Here is a 15,792-nt window from a genome sequence, read left to right as displayed (position 1 = left end):
GCAGTTTGTCTACAAAGGGACTAGTAGTTATTCCAAGTCAAGGCACTCAAGTCTGCTCCGGAATTGTGAAGGCCCAAAGGATCTGCCAACCTGCATATATATATTAGAGAGAAAGTGGGAAATGATTGTAAATTGAAACATTTGACTTTGTGGAAAGACTTCTCTAAAGTAGATTGTTTTGAAAAACTGTGTAATCCTGATGCAAACTGCTTATTTTACTTTGAGTGATTTGTTACACACACACAAGTTGCTTATAAAAAGCACTGGTTATCATGAAGGTTTTTTTCCCCTGCTTGTTATGTGTGCCTGTTAATTTGAACACAGCAATGTTAAGATGGAATAAATGTTCAAAAACTTTGCACATGTGACAGTCAGATATGTTGATTTACGCACTTTGAAGACATGTCTCTTATGAGAGTATGATCTTTTTGTATGAGGCCTTGCTAGAGAAAGCACTGAATATATCTGGCCTGGGAATTGAAGCATACAGGACAAAAGTAGAGGTCCTGTGGTAAAAGCACAGTTTCCTATATAGGGCAGCTGCAGCCATACATAAATAGGTTTAATAAGCCAATAACAAACTCTTTATTAAATGAACCTTTTCTACTTTATTCTGTATATGGATGCAGTGCTTAATGTGAAGACATTCTTTCTCTGAACCTGCAGAAGCCAGTACCTTGTCTGAAGCATGTTTACAGGATTATCTTATTTAACATTCATAATTATGGATGCTATCATTGTATCAAAAAAATCTTTGTCTTACCTGCTTTAGATAGTTTTGGATATTTTGGATCCAGAAATCAATGTAAATTTAGATCGAAGTTTTCCTGTTGAAGGCAATCTCCTGTTGATGCAAGCACGTGTATGTCATTTCAAGACCAAGGTACAGCGTTTAATATCATGGGGTAAATTCACATGCAATTTCACTGGAAATAATGCTCTCTTATGTGTGTGTGTAGGTGAGGATTATTGTACTATTTAATAACGCTATAGCTTGCTGCACTATTTTTGCAGGTCTTTACAGGTAATTCTGTGTAATATTTGCTTTCTTCTTCAATTGCATTACTTTTTAAAATTACTGATCGTTATTTCAGTTTGAGCTTTTTCATGTAAGTGATAGTATTGATATATTGCGTACTATTCTCTCTTCCATTACTTCGGAACATAGAATACCAAAAATAGTGATCTTTCTTTTAAAAGGTGTTCAGAGTGACAGAAAAAGAAGGAAAGAAAAATTTAGGTTTCCTGCCTTTGAAATCAATTCTGGCCATTTTAGCTATTACTTTTGTTTGTATTTTGCTTGTTAGGTCATCTTCATTGCATTCAACATAGGCAAACTGAGAAAAGCAAATAGAGTTCTCTAGTTCCTGCCGTGAGGCAGCTCTTAATGACAAGTAGGTGACTCAGCTAATTTGCACAGTGACATAAAATGCAGAATGGATTGCTGTGGTATAACAACACACCTTTATTTTTATATTAGCACGAGGAACTCTTATTTAGCCAGTAGTAATTAAGTACTGTATTTCCTTTCATACGTGTGTGTGTATGTGTGCACCCAGTTTGGAACCCTGATTCATACTTATTTTTCTTTTTCATTTAAGTAATTTTAATACTTCTGCTTCTCTATTTAGGAAATACACGTCTCGGAAACAGAGCCAATTTAAGCTGAGTAAGAGAGTTTAGAGTGTACTGTATTGTCATAATTTGTCCCTACATTTAGTGTTGACTTAATTCTTTATACTCGTTTTGTACTCTAAATCTTGAGTTTCGTTTTCATTTGCCAAACTTCTGTGATTTATCTGTATTCGTTGTACCAAAGACATAGGTAACAGAAAAAAATGAAAGTACATATTCAAGATCCATGGCCAGATAGTGATGTTTTACTGACATATTAGCCAAACTGTTCAACAGTGTATATTCCAATAGCACTTTGTGCAGTTGTATGTCAAGGCCTGTTTGTGTACAGATTCTTGGATGTTGTAGCAGAATCGCCTATGGCATAAACATGGAGGAAGTTTATGCATCTAAGTAATCCATTGTTATGTCAATAATTTTTTTGGTCGTTAATGGTATACTGTCTATTATGCTATTGATATTTAAGATTCCACTGTATGATGATTTTTTTTCAAAATGACTTTTTAAAAACTACTTCCTCAAGGACTTTGGAAAGAATTACTCATTTATATTTCTTCCAGCAACCGTTTGTTGTGTCAAGATGTTACTTTGTTGCCTCCCAACAGAAGCACCCAGTTGCATTAACTAGATGATCCAAAAGTCACTAAGGATGCAATAGCAAGACCTCTGAAAACATTTGAGTTTCCCATAATTTCTAGTTTGAGAATATTCTCCTCAAGAGGGGACTGTTCTACAAAAAATCACACCCAGGTTGCTATATTTTGAGAATGCAACTGTGTGTATTACATTTTCAAAATGCTGCTAATACGAACTGCAGAAATCCGTAATCCTTAATTAACGTACATCGTCAAGAGCAGCTCTTGGATGCCAGAACCTCTCTGGTTTGTTTTACGCTTCTTCACTCATACTACTTATAAGCAGATACTTTTACACTGTAAAAATGTTGCTGATGACATGTGCTAAATTATATTATGTAAATTCTGCATAGTAAGATCTGTCCAGTATGTTATTACTATGTCAATTTGTAGGATTCTTATTCTGCAAAATCCGGGCATGCTAGTAAGTCTTGGGAAATATGCTATGAATAATCCTGTGAATTTGGCCCTTTTGGTTGATTACAATGGATTAAGTCATACATGTAATTTCTATTTCATATCAAGTAATAAAATTGCCTGTACATATCATCAAAAGTACAATGTAAACTGTTAATACTGTCACTACTGTCTTTACAAACAGTGCCAGTAAAAGTGAGGAAAAACTGATGCCTAAAGAATATAAAAAACTGCTTAATACTATGCATTACATATATATATGAAGTGTAGGAAATAAAAAAGTTATAATGCATTGTGTTCAGCTTAAATAATGATATTTGATTATTTTAGTATGCCAAAATAAATATTCTGATCTGACGTCCTTTGAATTTTGGGGAAATTCAGATTCGTATATGGATTTAAGTTTAGAGACAGACTTCTCTTCAAGGCAATTGTCAATTTGATCCTGAAAATTGCATAGAAACATCTTGTTTCCCATCACTACTTGCACCCAGATTTCTCTTATGTGGTAATAATGACACATGTAAAGTTGGATACTAAAGAAATGATGTGCATAATAACTTACTTGAAACTCACTTTTGCCCATGCACATTTTTAGAGGCTAGTGTATGTTTTAAAATCTAACACTGCACTCTGAAGTTATTTGTAGTATGGTTTGGGAGTGGGTAGGATAGGTGACGTTCAGGAATATCATTTGAGTACGAGTGAGATCATTCACTTTGCAATAGAAAAGATCAAAAGGATCTCAAGAGTACTTACACTTGCCATGTTATCTTTATTTTTGTATGAACTGTGAAGTTCACTTTTAATTAATATAGTTCAGTATTGCACTCATTGAAGAATAAAACTATTTCAATCTCTCCAATAAATTTCTATAGACAGATGAGGACTTCAGTCTTTGTGAAGTAAAATACTATTTGTAAGCAATGTAGCTGCATTATCTTAATGACAATCCACTCTTCCCAGATTCTTCGGCAAATCTCTATAAATGTAATGTAGAATGCTTCCTACAAGCTTTAAATGCAGTATATGTTTCTGTTCAAAAAAAAAAAAAAAAAAAAAAAAAAGATTTTGCAGTCCATGGGTGGCTCAAAATGATTATTTTAGATTGACTTTTGAGACGATCTTAGCAAGGCGTTGTCTCTTAATGATTATATTCATACACACTTGAGTTAACAAGTCAGATCTCTTATGGCAGCCATCTATTTTAATTAATTGATCATGTTTTCATGCTAGAATCCAAATTAAATTTCACGCATAGAAATAATATTTTTCTTACTATTTGAAAAATATTTGCTCAACTCTTATTTTTAAGTTTGTACCTGATAATTTTTGAGAACTGGATCTTTAGATACAGTTTTTCATTTAGTTTGTCTTCATCTCTCTGTTAGTTGTGACTGTAAAAATGGACTTAGAGAAATTGGTGGACATCTGAAGGTTCAGCTTGTAGTAAGCTGATCTTATCTGCACTGCAGATGTGACTTTCCAATCCATAGATGTGCTAGAAGTTATGAGGCATGCATCTTATTTAGAATTCTTAAGAAATGGCCAACCAAAGATTTTCCCATGGTTGATGATGTTACATTTGAAAGATTAGCTCTTTCAAACTTAGCTCTCTGAAACACTAAAGAGCTTTGCAAAACACACTGAGAATTTTCCTCCTTTGCACTGAGGAGCAGGCTCCAGAACCAGCCATACACTTTGACAGAGAGATTGCATAGACTTTCAGTAAAAGTTCGTTGGTCTCTCTCCAGAGAGAAATATCAGTATTTCCATAGGCACAGACCCTCTAGCGCAGTTAATTCATCATGTTTAAAGATATGATCACAAATTGCAATCTGTTCCCCATCTTATGCCGTTATCTCCTTCCTTTCTCTTCTACCTCTTGTTTTTGCCCCTCCATTTTAACCCAGGCTGGATTACCATTACAACCGATCAGTTGATACTCAAGGCATGACCCATAAATACGTGCATCTTTTTCCCCTTCCTTTTTGCTCTAAAACCTGTCTCCCTCTGTCTCCCTCCTTCTCCCTCTTTAGTTCAAGAGACATCATTGGTCAGAAGAATGCTGAACCATTTCTACACATAATGGAGCTTCGATGGGCTGTGCCCTTCATTACCTGTATAGGACCAAAGATGTTCTGTTAGTAGGCCAGAGATCAGAAGACAAAGCAGATCTCTGGTATTCAGAATGCACAGCCACAGAGCACAGTCTGCATCTCAGAGTTCACTTAAGAAAGTCCTCATTCTGGACGCATGCCCTGTGGGGTACGGTGTCCCATTCATACTTTTTCCAAATGTTAAACCATCCAGGAAAGTATCCTGGAGGTATGCTGTACTTAGTACAGCAGGCCTAGCACTGTTCATCTCGAAGTTTTTGAGTCTTGTCTCCTGGCATCTGTCACTGTGTTTTTACTACTGCCTAAAATCAGCCTGAAGGGGAATGTGCGCCTTGACTCCCATTCAAGGAAGACAGGGTAGTTACTTAACAGTAACTATGCAGGTACATTTTGAGATCATTTCTGTTTTGCTATGTTTGATGGAGATTCTGTGGCTGAGAGGAACATAGTGGACAAGAAACTTGCTATCTCTCGTATCCTCCAATTGAGCCGGAGGTTAGGTGGGGCTTGTGTATGCTTGTTTGTGGTTGTGGTTGAGAGAAACAGTCTTGAAGGGACTCTCCGTGTGAATATATGTAGAGACAACTCATCTTGAAGAGGTGCAGTTGCTAGAAACATTTCTTTTTTACTGTTTTAAAGAAGGGTTAACTAATTTATTGGTTGCCTAGAAAAAATGTACATTGAGTTACCAAATAATATTTCTAATGTGCATCAAAAATAAGGAAAATACAGAAAGCCAGTCCTTTTAATATTTTTTCAAATTCCATGGCATCTGTGGTGGGAGGAATATTTACTGTACAGATCTTTTTAATACAGTATTTCACAAAGTGAGAGGCAGTTATTGACCACTCCCAAGCAGATTGGCTCCATCTCTGTTGTTTCGTTGTGTAATAGTAAATGGGAGATGCAAATATACTGTTGCAAAAGTAGTCATGATACTCTTCAGTTATAAGCTGTTCTGAAGGATACACACAGAGTACCTAGGTATTTTGAAAAAAGTACAATAGAACCTGGCCTTGGTAGAGCATTAGTCTACTCTGCATTGTTGCTCACAGAGGTATTTAGCCATTTTATGCCCAGACAAGAAAAGTACTGCTTCTGGATCTATATTTTCTGTTCTCTACTTTATCATTGGCTACATGGAAGTTAGTGGAGTTACACAAAGGTTAAATCAAGGTATGATTAGAACCAGAACTTTAAAACTGCAAAACTATACATACAAAATTAATATTAAATCATGAAAAGGCACATGTCAAAATATTGAACCCTATTACATATTTAAGTTTTAAGTGAATATTATATATATACACACACACATATATACATATACATATATATTGTGTGTAGATACCAAGGAAAGCATTCAGCATAGGTTTAGTTTGCTTTGCAGTTTATGTGAATTAACAAGATAGCGAACATGAGTTTTAGCCATGGTGACTTGTATATGGTTTCATGATATGACCGTCTGTCTAATGCAACAGACATTACCTACAATTCTCTTAGAATGATCCAGTGCCTATCATAAAAAGTGAGGTTGTTTGCTTTTTAAAGGAACAGCATGATAGCACTTGGCGGTATGCTCCAGTTTACTAGCTAATAGGTCAGACAGGCTAAGATGGCTCTCCTGTCCAAACAGAAGGGTTGAATGAATTGCTTCTCTCTTACTTCCGAAGTGTGTAATCTTGTTCCAAAGACCATCTGCTTGGGTGCACTAATATGTCGCCTCTTTATCATGCCTAACAAAACTAAGGTGTACTACAGTACCCAGGGGATAATTAGAATGGTTCCTTGTGTATTTTTTCCTATTTTCCTCTTCAGTCACTTCAGCCATAGGTATATAGATATGTTTGTTTGCCTTTCATATATTTTTGTATTTAATCGTTCTTTCCCGAAAGAAGGAAAAGTTTTGTTGCCGTAATAAGCAATACTGCAGCAATGTTTATTTGTTCTCTGGCACATGTATTTCCAAATTTGTGATCAATGATAACTTTTTAATGGAACAGTTTGTTTCAACAGTTTACAGCTGAATTAAGAAATGGTATTGAAATGTGATTTGCTGCTTTGATGAGATTAAGTAATTGTATTAGTGTTCCTTTTGAATACAAGATCTCAAAATTACCTAGAAAAAAATCAGAGCCTATCATGTCATATTGCCCTTCTGTAGGACAGGATGGTTTAAAATTACTTTAGTATGCATGTCAATTCAACAGAAAGTTTATGTCGCAGTATATATGTAAAATGAACAAACCAAAACAAAATCTTGAACCTGTGGAACTGTTATTAAACAGCAAGTACACATTTTTACAAAACAAACCTGCGTGGATTCCCAGAATATAAATTCCAGAATGTTGTAAAAACCTTCTTTAGTCAGCTGAAACTAAAGTCAGAAGGCAGATCTGCAAATAAACGTGCTAGGTTCATTCATGCCCTGTGAGTACGAGATGCAGTGAGTGTACCTGGCACTGCAGCACTCGGGGTGGGGTAACACTTCCGCACTGCTCTTGTGGAAAGATGAGGTGGAGAAGACAGAATGTGAGCAGTGGTTGCAGTGGTCATGTCAGGCAGGTCGTGGGCATTTTTGTACTGGCAGAGCTGTCAAAACAGTGATTGCCCCTAAGGAGGTTTAACAAGGCAAATTCCCCTGGATTTTTTGGCCTTAGTTTGTAGATACAGTTGTTGAAAGGGAAGCTAATAGTAATAATTCTGGAAACATTTGCTCCTTACAATGACTCTGCGATGGAAACAAATACATGCATGCATTGGGGGGTTTATATATGTTAAAAAACTCAGCTTCCCAAATGTGCTTCTACTAGGTAGTAAGTGGAAAGCATTCAAGATAAGCATTTGAAAAACCATTATCCCAGTGCCCCATTTTCATTGTTAACCTTTTTACTCAAATCAGTAGAGCCTTGACTCTATCAAATCTGCCACCTTTGTTCCGTTTACTGTGTTATTCTGTGTTTGGAAAGTGGGAAAGTAGCATGCAAGTGCGGCCAGAATTTCTGATGGAGGATATCAGAGAAGTGTCAGTGTAAGTCTCCACCACTCAGCGTTATCAGTCTTTTTATCTTGCTAAAGGATCCCATTTGAATAAAATATTCAAACTTTTCTTAGTTTCTTAGCTGTATTGTCACAGGAGAGATTAAAAGGGAATGCAATTAATGGAAAATAATTATTTTTAATTGTTTTTGAGAAATTGAAGTGGGGATGGCTAAATGGGAAATGGCAGAACCTTCTAGGTAATGAAGAAAATCAGTTTTGCTTGTGTTTTGTCACTGTCATGTTTCTTGTCAAAGTCTGGAATAATAATTCTGGTTGTTTAGGGAACAAAGCATGGAAAATTTAAGAGGATATTTACAAATATCTGTTTGGTCCAGATATTTTTGGAGTGACTCTAATGTATAATCTGACGGACAACAGAGTATCTTCTGCCTTTCTGTGGGTGCTAAGAGTTCAAGGTCCAAGTCTCAACCTAAGAAAGCAAAAAAATAGAGAAGACATATGTCGTATCTATTGTAACCATTCTTGATGTTGAAATCATATTCCTTCAGGGAAGAAAAAAAAAAAAAAAAAAAAAAAAAAGGAAAGATGATCCTACTCTGTTTTTTTTCTATAACTCTTTTTTTTTTTTTTGTGTCACCCTACACAGTTCAGATTTAACTTTACTGTGGATCAGTCTTACCAAATGGATTATAATTTTCTGAACCAACCTTTCCACTTAAGGCTAATCCTTTTGGGAGGAGGTAATTTTCCTGTTTATCTTAATTGACATGCTCCCTAAATTTCAATCTGTATATTAACTTGACCCTAATTATGTGGCCTCATTGATAAAAATGAAGGTTACCAAACCAGGCACCATGCATGATTAATATTTTTTTCCTGTATTTATAACAATCAAAAATCTGAACCCTCTTCCTAATCTTTAACTTCAATCATGTCTCAAAATGAGTGCAAAGCATATATATGATGTTTGTTGGTGCTTGTTTATGTTCTTAAAAAGGAACATTTTGTGTGAGATAGATACAAAGATGTAAATCTGTGTATTTATATGTCCTTCTTTCTTTCCGTAAGAAAAGTATGCTTTTTGACATTGTAAAGGCTATAATTTAGTCTTCATAGGTTCCTTCTGCTCATTTTTGTTATTTTTAATCATTTTTTCCTCCACTCAAACATGCTTTACATGCAGTAATAGATTGTTGAAAGTCCTCTAGCACTGTCTGGAGTTAGCTGTTCCTGGTGTTTGAAGTAGAATAAAACAATCATAGCAAAAGAAAAATAGACTAATTAATGGAAAGCCAAGTTTCATACTTAGAAAATACAGCTTCCAAGTTTACTTGGGCATAAAACTGATATTCAGATAGACTGGGTTAATACTTGAAATTTGGACCACTGAGTCATCGCTTATAATGAGCATTTATTTGAATAAAATTAGAAGAAATATCTGTATTTTCAGCTTCGGGGTACTACCTGACTTTAACTTATAGCAAACAGGAAATGCCTAAAATTCATATATTGGAACTTAATTCTCACAGTTACAGAAGGTTGAACAGTTTTGCAAGTAGGAGAGGACTTCATGCTCCAGTCTCTTTTGTCCTGCACAATTAAGTTGTTAGAAAGATACTAAAGTACTTTGGGAAAATCTAGCACTGCTGCTATTATCAGTAACGTTCACAGCTGGTTTGTAGTAAAATGCAAGTCACTGTAGTCTGTGAATAAATATCTTTCTGACTGCACAGGATGATAATTGCTCTGCCTGCACTTTCTCTGGCACCTACTTATCTCAACTGAAACGATTGATAAAAATATTTTTGTACTGATGTTGAACACTTCTAAATTATATAATGATTTTTGTGTTATTTCACATTTACTCTGAAGAAAGTTCGTTCTAGATTGAGTTTCTTTGCTGTCAGTATCCTTACTAATCAGAATAGGAAAAGTATAGTGCCTTTCGCATGAGATCAATTTTTAAAGCAAGACTTCCTCTTTCTTTTTTGGAGTGATACAGACAGTTATGTACGCTGGATATCAAGTAACTGACTTCAAACAGAAGACAAATTCACTAAAGTGAAAATGATTGTGATAGTTCTCTAATTTCCCCCACAGTGTATGTAAAACTGACTTTTAAAGTGTTTAGTGGATAATGGATCATGTAAGGTCAGTACTAGCCATAGCTGTTATGGCTATTATTTTCTCCTTTCATGGGAGGGTGCTCAGCAAAATGAGATTGTCACGCTCTTTTTTTTTTGAGAGGACAGCGACAGACAGTTAAAAGCCTCTTCATGTAAGGATGTTATTTCATAAAGACACCAGCACTGGATTATCCCCTTCACTTTAAACTTCTGCCAGCTTGTACAAAGAGATAAAACAAAATAGCCCCAATCCCAGGGGTGGAGAAGTGCTGGCCAGATCTGCCCATGTCCACAGCTTTCATTTTGATTAGTCACATGTGAGGAAAATTCACTTAGGCTGAGAGGTAAATTTAATACCAGTTATGCCCATGCTGTTCATATCACAACCATTTTCACATGATGCCACTTAATTCCCTAAGAAGCAGAAAGGTAAATCGGTGGCTGGCCAGCTAAGGTGTCATAATGCATTAGGACCAGGGCTCGCTGCAGGGGATAATGGTTCTGATTGCTGTTGACTCATGTCTCCACCAACTGCCTCATGTAAAATAAGTGACATTTAAAAGGCATCAAGATGTGAGAAGAGGTTAAAAAAAAAAAAAGCGGAAGAAGAAAAAGCAGAGTACTAAACTTGCCACTTGAACATAAAGTCCCTTTTTCACCCTAAGTGGTATAAAAATGATATCTCGACATGGCATGGGTGACCTGCGCTATGCTTTGAACTTCCTGTCTTGTGTTTTTAGAGAAAATCTGTAAAATTGCTTCTGGGAACTGCTCCAACATGTTATCATTTATTTCCCATTTAATTTTTTTTTTTAACTTTTATTTTTTTGCCCTTGGATATCACTCTATTCATCTTTTAGAAAGCTTAAGGCTGAATCAAGTTAGGCAATGGTATACAACAAGAGGCAGCCTAGTCTCTGAAGGCCCATTTAAGTCTATTTTTATAAAGAGAATCAAATTCCAGTTTACAGTAAGCATATGCTTCAGTTGACATCTGTTTCTAAGACTTGGATGCTTTGTTTGCATAACAGGCACCAATAAATGGCCTTGTTTTAAGTCTGCTCACTCAGTTGTATTTGGGTTGTTCAGCTGGGGATTTGAGTTGCAGCTGATCCCCTACCGCTCATAGCAGATACGACAGAGAAGAAAAAAATCGGAGAAACCCAGTCTTATTTATTAATGCAGTTTTTAACATTTTTAATGAGCCACTTTCCTTTTGTTACATGACTGCCAAATTCTTGTTTGCCCAAGCAGAGAAGTTTATTTCAAAGTATGAAATTAAAGATAATATAAAGTTTGTTTGTTGCATTTTTTGTGTGTTATGTAATAGATCTCGTATCTTACTCAGCTGACAAAGCCCAGTATGATGAGGAACATGTAATGTCAGGAACTAAATGGATGATATGTGTAACACATGCATCTGTTTTGGCAACATGTAATTACGTAATATAGTAATTTTTTAAATACTGTGCTTTTTAAAATCTCTACGCCCCAAGGATGATGCAGTCTAAAATACATTATAAACAAAATTTAATTTCATATCCTTTCTTGGGAAAAAAATACAAAAATATATATGTTGCTTCTCTTGCTTTCAAAATATAGGCCCTTGTATTTGAAAAGTGGCATTCTGTTGCAACTATGTGGTATTTCTCTGATACCTGTAATATAATTTAAATATATTTCTACTGCACCTAGGAAGTGCCTACAAAGAGGGCAAAAATGTATTTGGAGTACCACAACTGTATAATTATTTTGCGCAATAAGTAGTGTAGCATTTTTAAAGCAATAATATCAGCACTGATTCTTTTTAGTATTTTGAACTATCCCCCCCCCGAATTATTGTAAAGTGCTCTCTAATAGTTTACAGAATATGTAACATATTTTAAGTGGATTTACTTATCAACTTTTTCTAGTGGTACCAACAGCAGTATTATGAAATATATCTACTCCATTTACTCTTATCCATTGCACCTACTTTCTTTTTCCTTTTAATTTTTATATATGGTAAAAATTTCATTGAAGAGAGATTTTAGATGACAGGACTGTAATTTAAAACCCAATAGAAGAGGTGTAAGCAATTTGAGCTTAGCTGAAGCATAATCTTAGGTTGTCAAGAAGAAACCCATTCTCCCTATGCTAATCAATCAGTATATCAACCGACCAATCATCTCCTCAGCTTAGCATATATCCTAAGGTTTGATATATCTATTAACTGCCCATCATGCAGCTGGTCTCTGGTTGATGAGATTCCCCCTATCTTGGCATTTGGAGGCAGACAACTGAGCTATCACAGCCTCGGATAAATACTAAAGTGGAGATTTCAGTCCTGCTCCTGATAGTCAAGACAATCTAGGAATATAGAACATATTTTCAGAAAAGAACACTTAGACAATTACATTTGCAGCAATATGTTATATGTGAAAATTGTGTATATTTCATGATCCCCTCTTCTTCCTCCACTCCCTCATCCACCAGAAGTTACAGGAAATTACCCTCTTCTTGTGGCTCAAACTCTTAGCAGGAAAAAAGAACAACAACAAGCTGCTAAAATTTGTTGTTCACTGCTAATTACAATAGTGGTGACATACAAACAGCTACTTTAAAAAGTGTTTTTCCCCAGTATTACATTGTTATTACTTTATTGATGGAGTGCTCTATGAAATTAGTGTCACAACACGTTTAATCCTCAAGGAAAAAGCTTAAATTTATGAAGATTATACACCTGCTGCTCCAGTTTGAAAGTCAGAGCTCAAATCTCGTTTAGGGAAATATAATCTTGGTATTGACTGATCTATCTGCAAATATGGGAGCTTGGTATGCAGGGCTGACATAGTGTTTCAAGGTGTATCTGAACAAGAAGTGCTGTAGAAACTGATGATTTATTGGCTTTGTGGTTAGTAAAAATCAGTGCCTGCCTCAAAGAATAAAGCGGCCTAAGTTAGATACTGTAAAACCTTGCTCCTCCCTAGGGAGAATCCTGGGGTCACCCAAGGGTCTGCAATTGCCATGGAATTGAACATACAAGGGGAAAGTCTCATCCTCAGATTTCAGTATCAAAAGATATGGGCCAATTTCTGTGCTCGTGTGAGACTGAGCAATTCTAGAAATCAGTGAACTTGTGCCCACTTTAATGAAGAATTTGACCTACTTTCTTTTGATTCTTACCAGTGATATATCCAAACATCTTGTTATGAGCTTACCTCATAGCCTCTTTCATATCTTCATTTAGTTCAATTGAACACAATTATTTGCTTTAACTCTTTGTTCGTTTATTTTTATGACGCCATCCACTGGATGTTCTGAAATGCATTCTTTAAACGCCAAAAAATACTACAATCCCTAAGCTATATATCTTGAGTAAAGCACATTATTCTTGACCAAAGAACACTTCTGCTTCAGTGTATAAGCAGTGTTTGTACAGTTCTGCAACTTTTTTCAGCAGAATGCTAGGCTTGAAGCACCTGTGTTGCTCTTTTGCATTATTTATGCCTTGTGAAATAACAATGCGGTCAGCTAAGCTGGATTTTACCACAATAACATGGGAAACATGAAAGTAATCAGGGGAAAACATTTGTAAATATTTCAGGCCTTTTTGGAGATGAAATTCTACTGTTAGTATTTTTATATTTTCCTTCAATATAAACCACTAAAACATTGATTTCTGTGAGAACTGTACCCTTGGATTCAAATCAAGAAAATGATCCAAAGCAGTATTATTAGCATAACACTAATATAATGAAGGTGACTTAGATTTTCAGAAAGACCTTATCACTTGCATATTTCAAATTCAGGGCTGGTTCAGTAGCTGGGGTAAATTGGTATAGCTTCATTGTCAATGAAGCTACACCAAATAATACCAGCTGAAGATCTGGCCCATTGTATTTAGTGCTCATGAAAAGTGTCAACAGAAACCTGTTTGTGCAAAAAACAGTCATGGGTGATGGCAGTGTAAGTTCCCTTGTGTTGCCCCGTAAGCGTATGTTGAACCTGACCTGACAGGAATTGTGAGGATCTTCATGCTAATCTAATCCTTGGCCTTTCACAAAAAAAAATTAAATACTATCCCTTACTATCAATGATAGTTCTCTTTAACTCTTCCAGTCTAAATTCACATGGAACATGGATCCGTGTGAATCTGTAAGACGAGGTGTCTGAAAGTGGTTCGTCCTTGTGCAACGATCTCACCCAAAGAACTCCTGAGCAACCAACGACAGGTGAAAGCAAGGCTTAGGAGCCTAAGGAGGTTTGAGCACCTACTGCAGGATGGTGGCAGTGGGGTGGGCTTTAAAGGACTGCACACATAGCACCAGTTGAAGATATCCCCAGAAAAAGGATCAAGGCTTGTTGAATCTGGCGGCCTGACTATTTCATTTAAGAGAATGGCAAGACATGTTGCCTCATTTTGCCAGTATATAAAGTTCCAAGAGATATGCTGTTTTTGTTAGTGAGAGCCAGTACAAAGCCTTCAAACTGAACTGTGTACCCACTTGTACACGGTTAGTATCTCCTGACAGCACTGAGGTAGGTACGAGTGCAGATGCTTTGCCAATGATTAGGTAAACTACATAGAATGGAACAGGTTGATAAAGGAGAAAGTTACTGAATCAAATGTTGCTAGGACCAGAAAGGTGTCATCTTTATTTAGAGAACTTGATGTAAAAAATAAGCAAAATAAAAAACAAATATGAGAAATGCAAGCTCCAGGTACCACTTCCAAACACAATCAAAATCCCCCAAATAAATTCCAGTTTAACTTATTGTGAGCACTCCATAATAGTATGTGGATCAATTACCTAAACTTCTGTGTCCTGTATCAAATACTTGAGAAAGATACATAATATTAGGAACAATGGTTAATCTGCAGGTTGTTACCTTCCCCACCCATGGCATATTTTTAAAACAAAAAAAAAGGTGTTCCCTCACTTCATCTATAGACAGGAGCAAAATTAGAATATTGGAATTGACTAGGCAGGAGTACAAGGCCTACAGCTGAGATAAGCATGATTATAAGTTACTGCAAATACTGATTATAAAAGCATTTTTAAAGTGAAAATTCTAATTATTTCCATGGAAAGAACTCTTAAAAATCTTCCTTTTTATATTTTTTTTGTTTTTGAAGCAAATAAATATGCACATACTCAAAATTTGTTAATACATATTTAAATGGTATAATTCAAATATCATTGAATATTTTCATTCTATACTTCCCCAAATGAGTGCTCATTTAAATCAGATATTATAAAAACCCAATGACTAATCCTAAATTCAGGTGTACTACCACTCAGGCTACGCAGATTGCTAGTTGATCATGCTAAGATGCTCCCTTATCCATTATTGGATCTGAAAAAGAGGAGGATTAAGAATTATCTGACTTTGCAGTTAATGTGCAAATCATCTAAAAGCTCAGCTTAGAAAGGTCTTAGAAAGCTGAACAGCACTAAAATAATAATAATAATAATAATGTCTTAGAATTTTTAATAGTTTAAATGTGCCATATCACATTTTTAGAATTAAAATAGAGTTTTATGGTTTGTATCTCAGATGGTCTTTTATCTCTCCCTTCCTGTTTTTGTAATTATATATGAAAGTCCTATAATTCTATTTTTAATTAAAATTTTGTATTGCAATTAAAAGTTGTCACTTGGGACAAACTCACATTGCTGAAACTCAGTATAAAAATGTATTACTTTTAGGCTATAGTAAAGACAATTTGATAAGTATCTTTGGAAAGGGGCATTAATATTAATATATCTACTTTAACAAAACATGAGGGAAGGGAAAGTGTGTGTCAGGAGATGCAGTTGTATGATGTAGATGATCTTTCCAGTATTTTTCTGTGATATTTGCTTAGAGTAT

General features: G+C 35.5%; 1 protein-coding gene across 1 annotated transcript in view; it reads left to right on the top strand.

Annotated features, from left to right (window-relative positions):
• CAMKMT (calmodulin-lysine N-methyltransferase) overlaps window positions 1-15,792 on the top strand; it is a 223,492-nt gene that overhangs the window by 155,141 nt on the left and 52,559 nt on the right. The window lies entirely within an intron of this gene.

This window comes from Dromaius novaehollandiae, chromosome 3, assembly GCF_036370855.1.
Source record: "Dromaius novaehollandiae isolate bDroNov1 chromosome 3, bDroNov1.hap1, whole genome shotgun sequence".
Classification (NCBI taxonomy): domain Eukaryota; kingdom Metazoa; phylum Chordata; class Aves; order Casuariiformes; family Dromaiidae; genus Dromaius; species Dromaius novaehollandiae.
The sequence above is the reverse complement of the archived record's forward strand: the minus strand, read 5'-3'. Positions and strand labels throughout refer to the sequence as shown.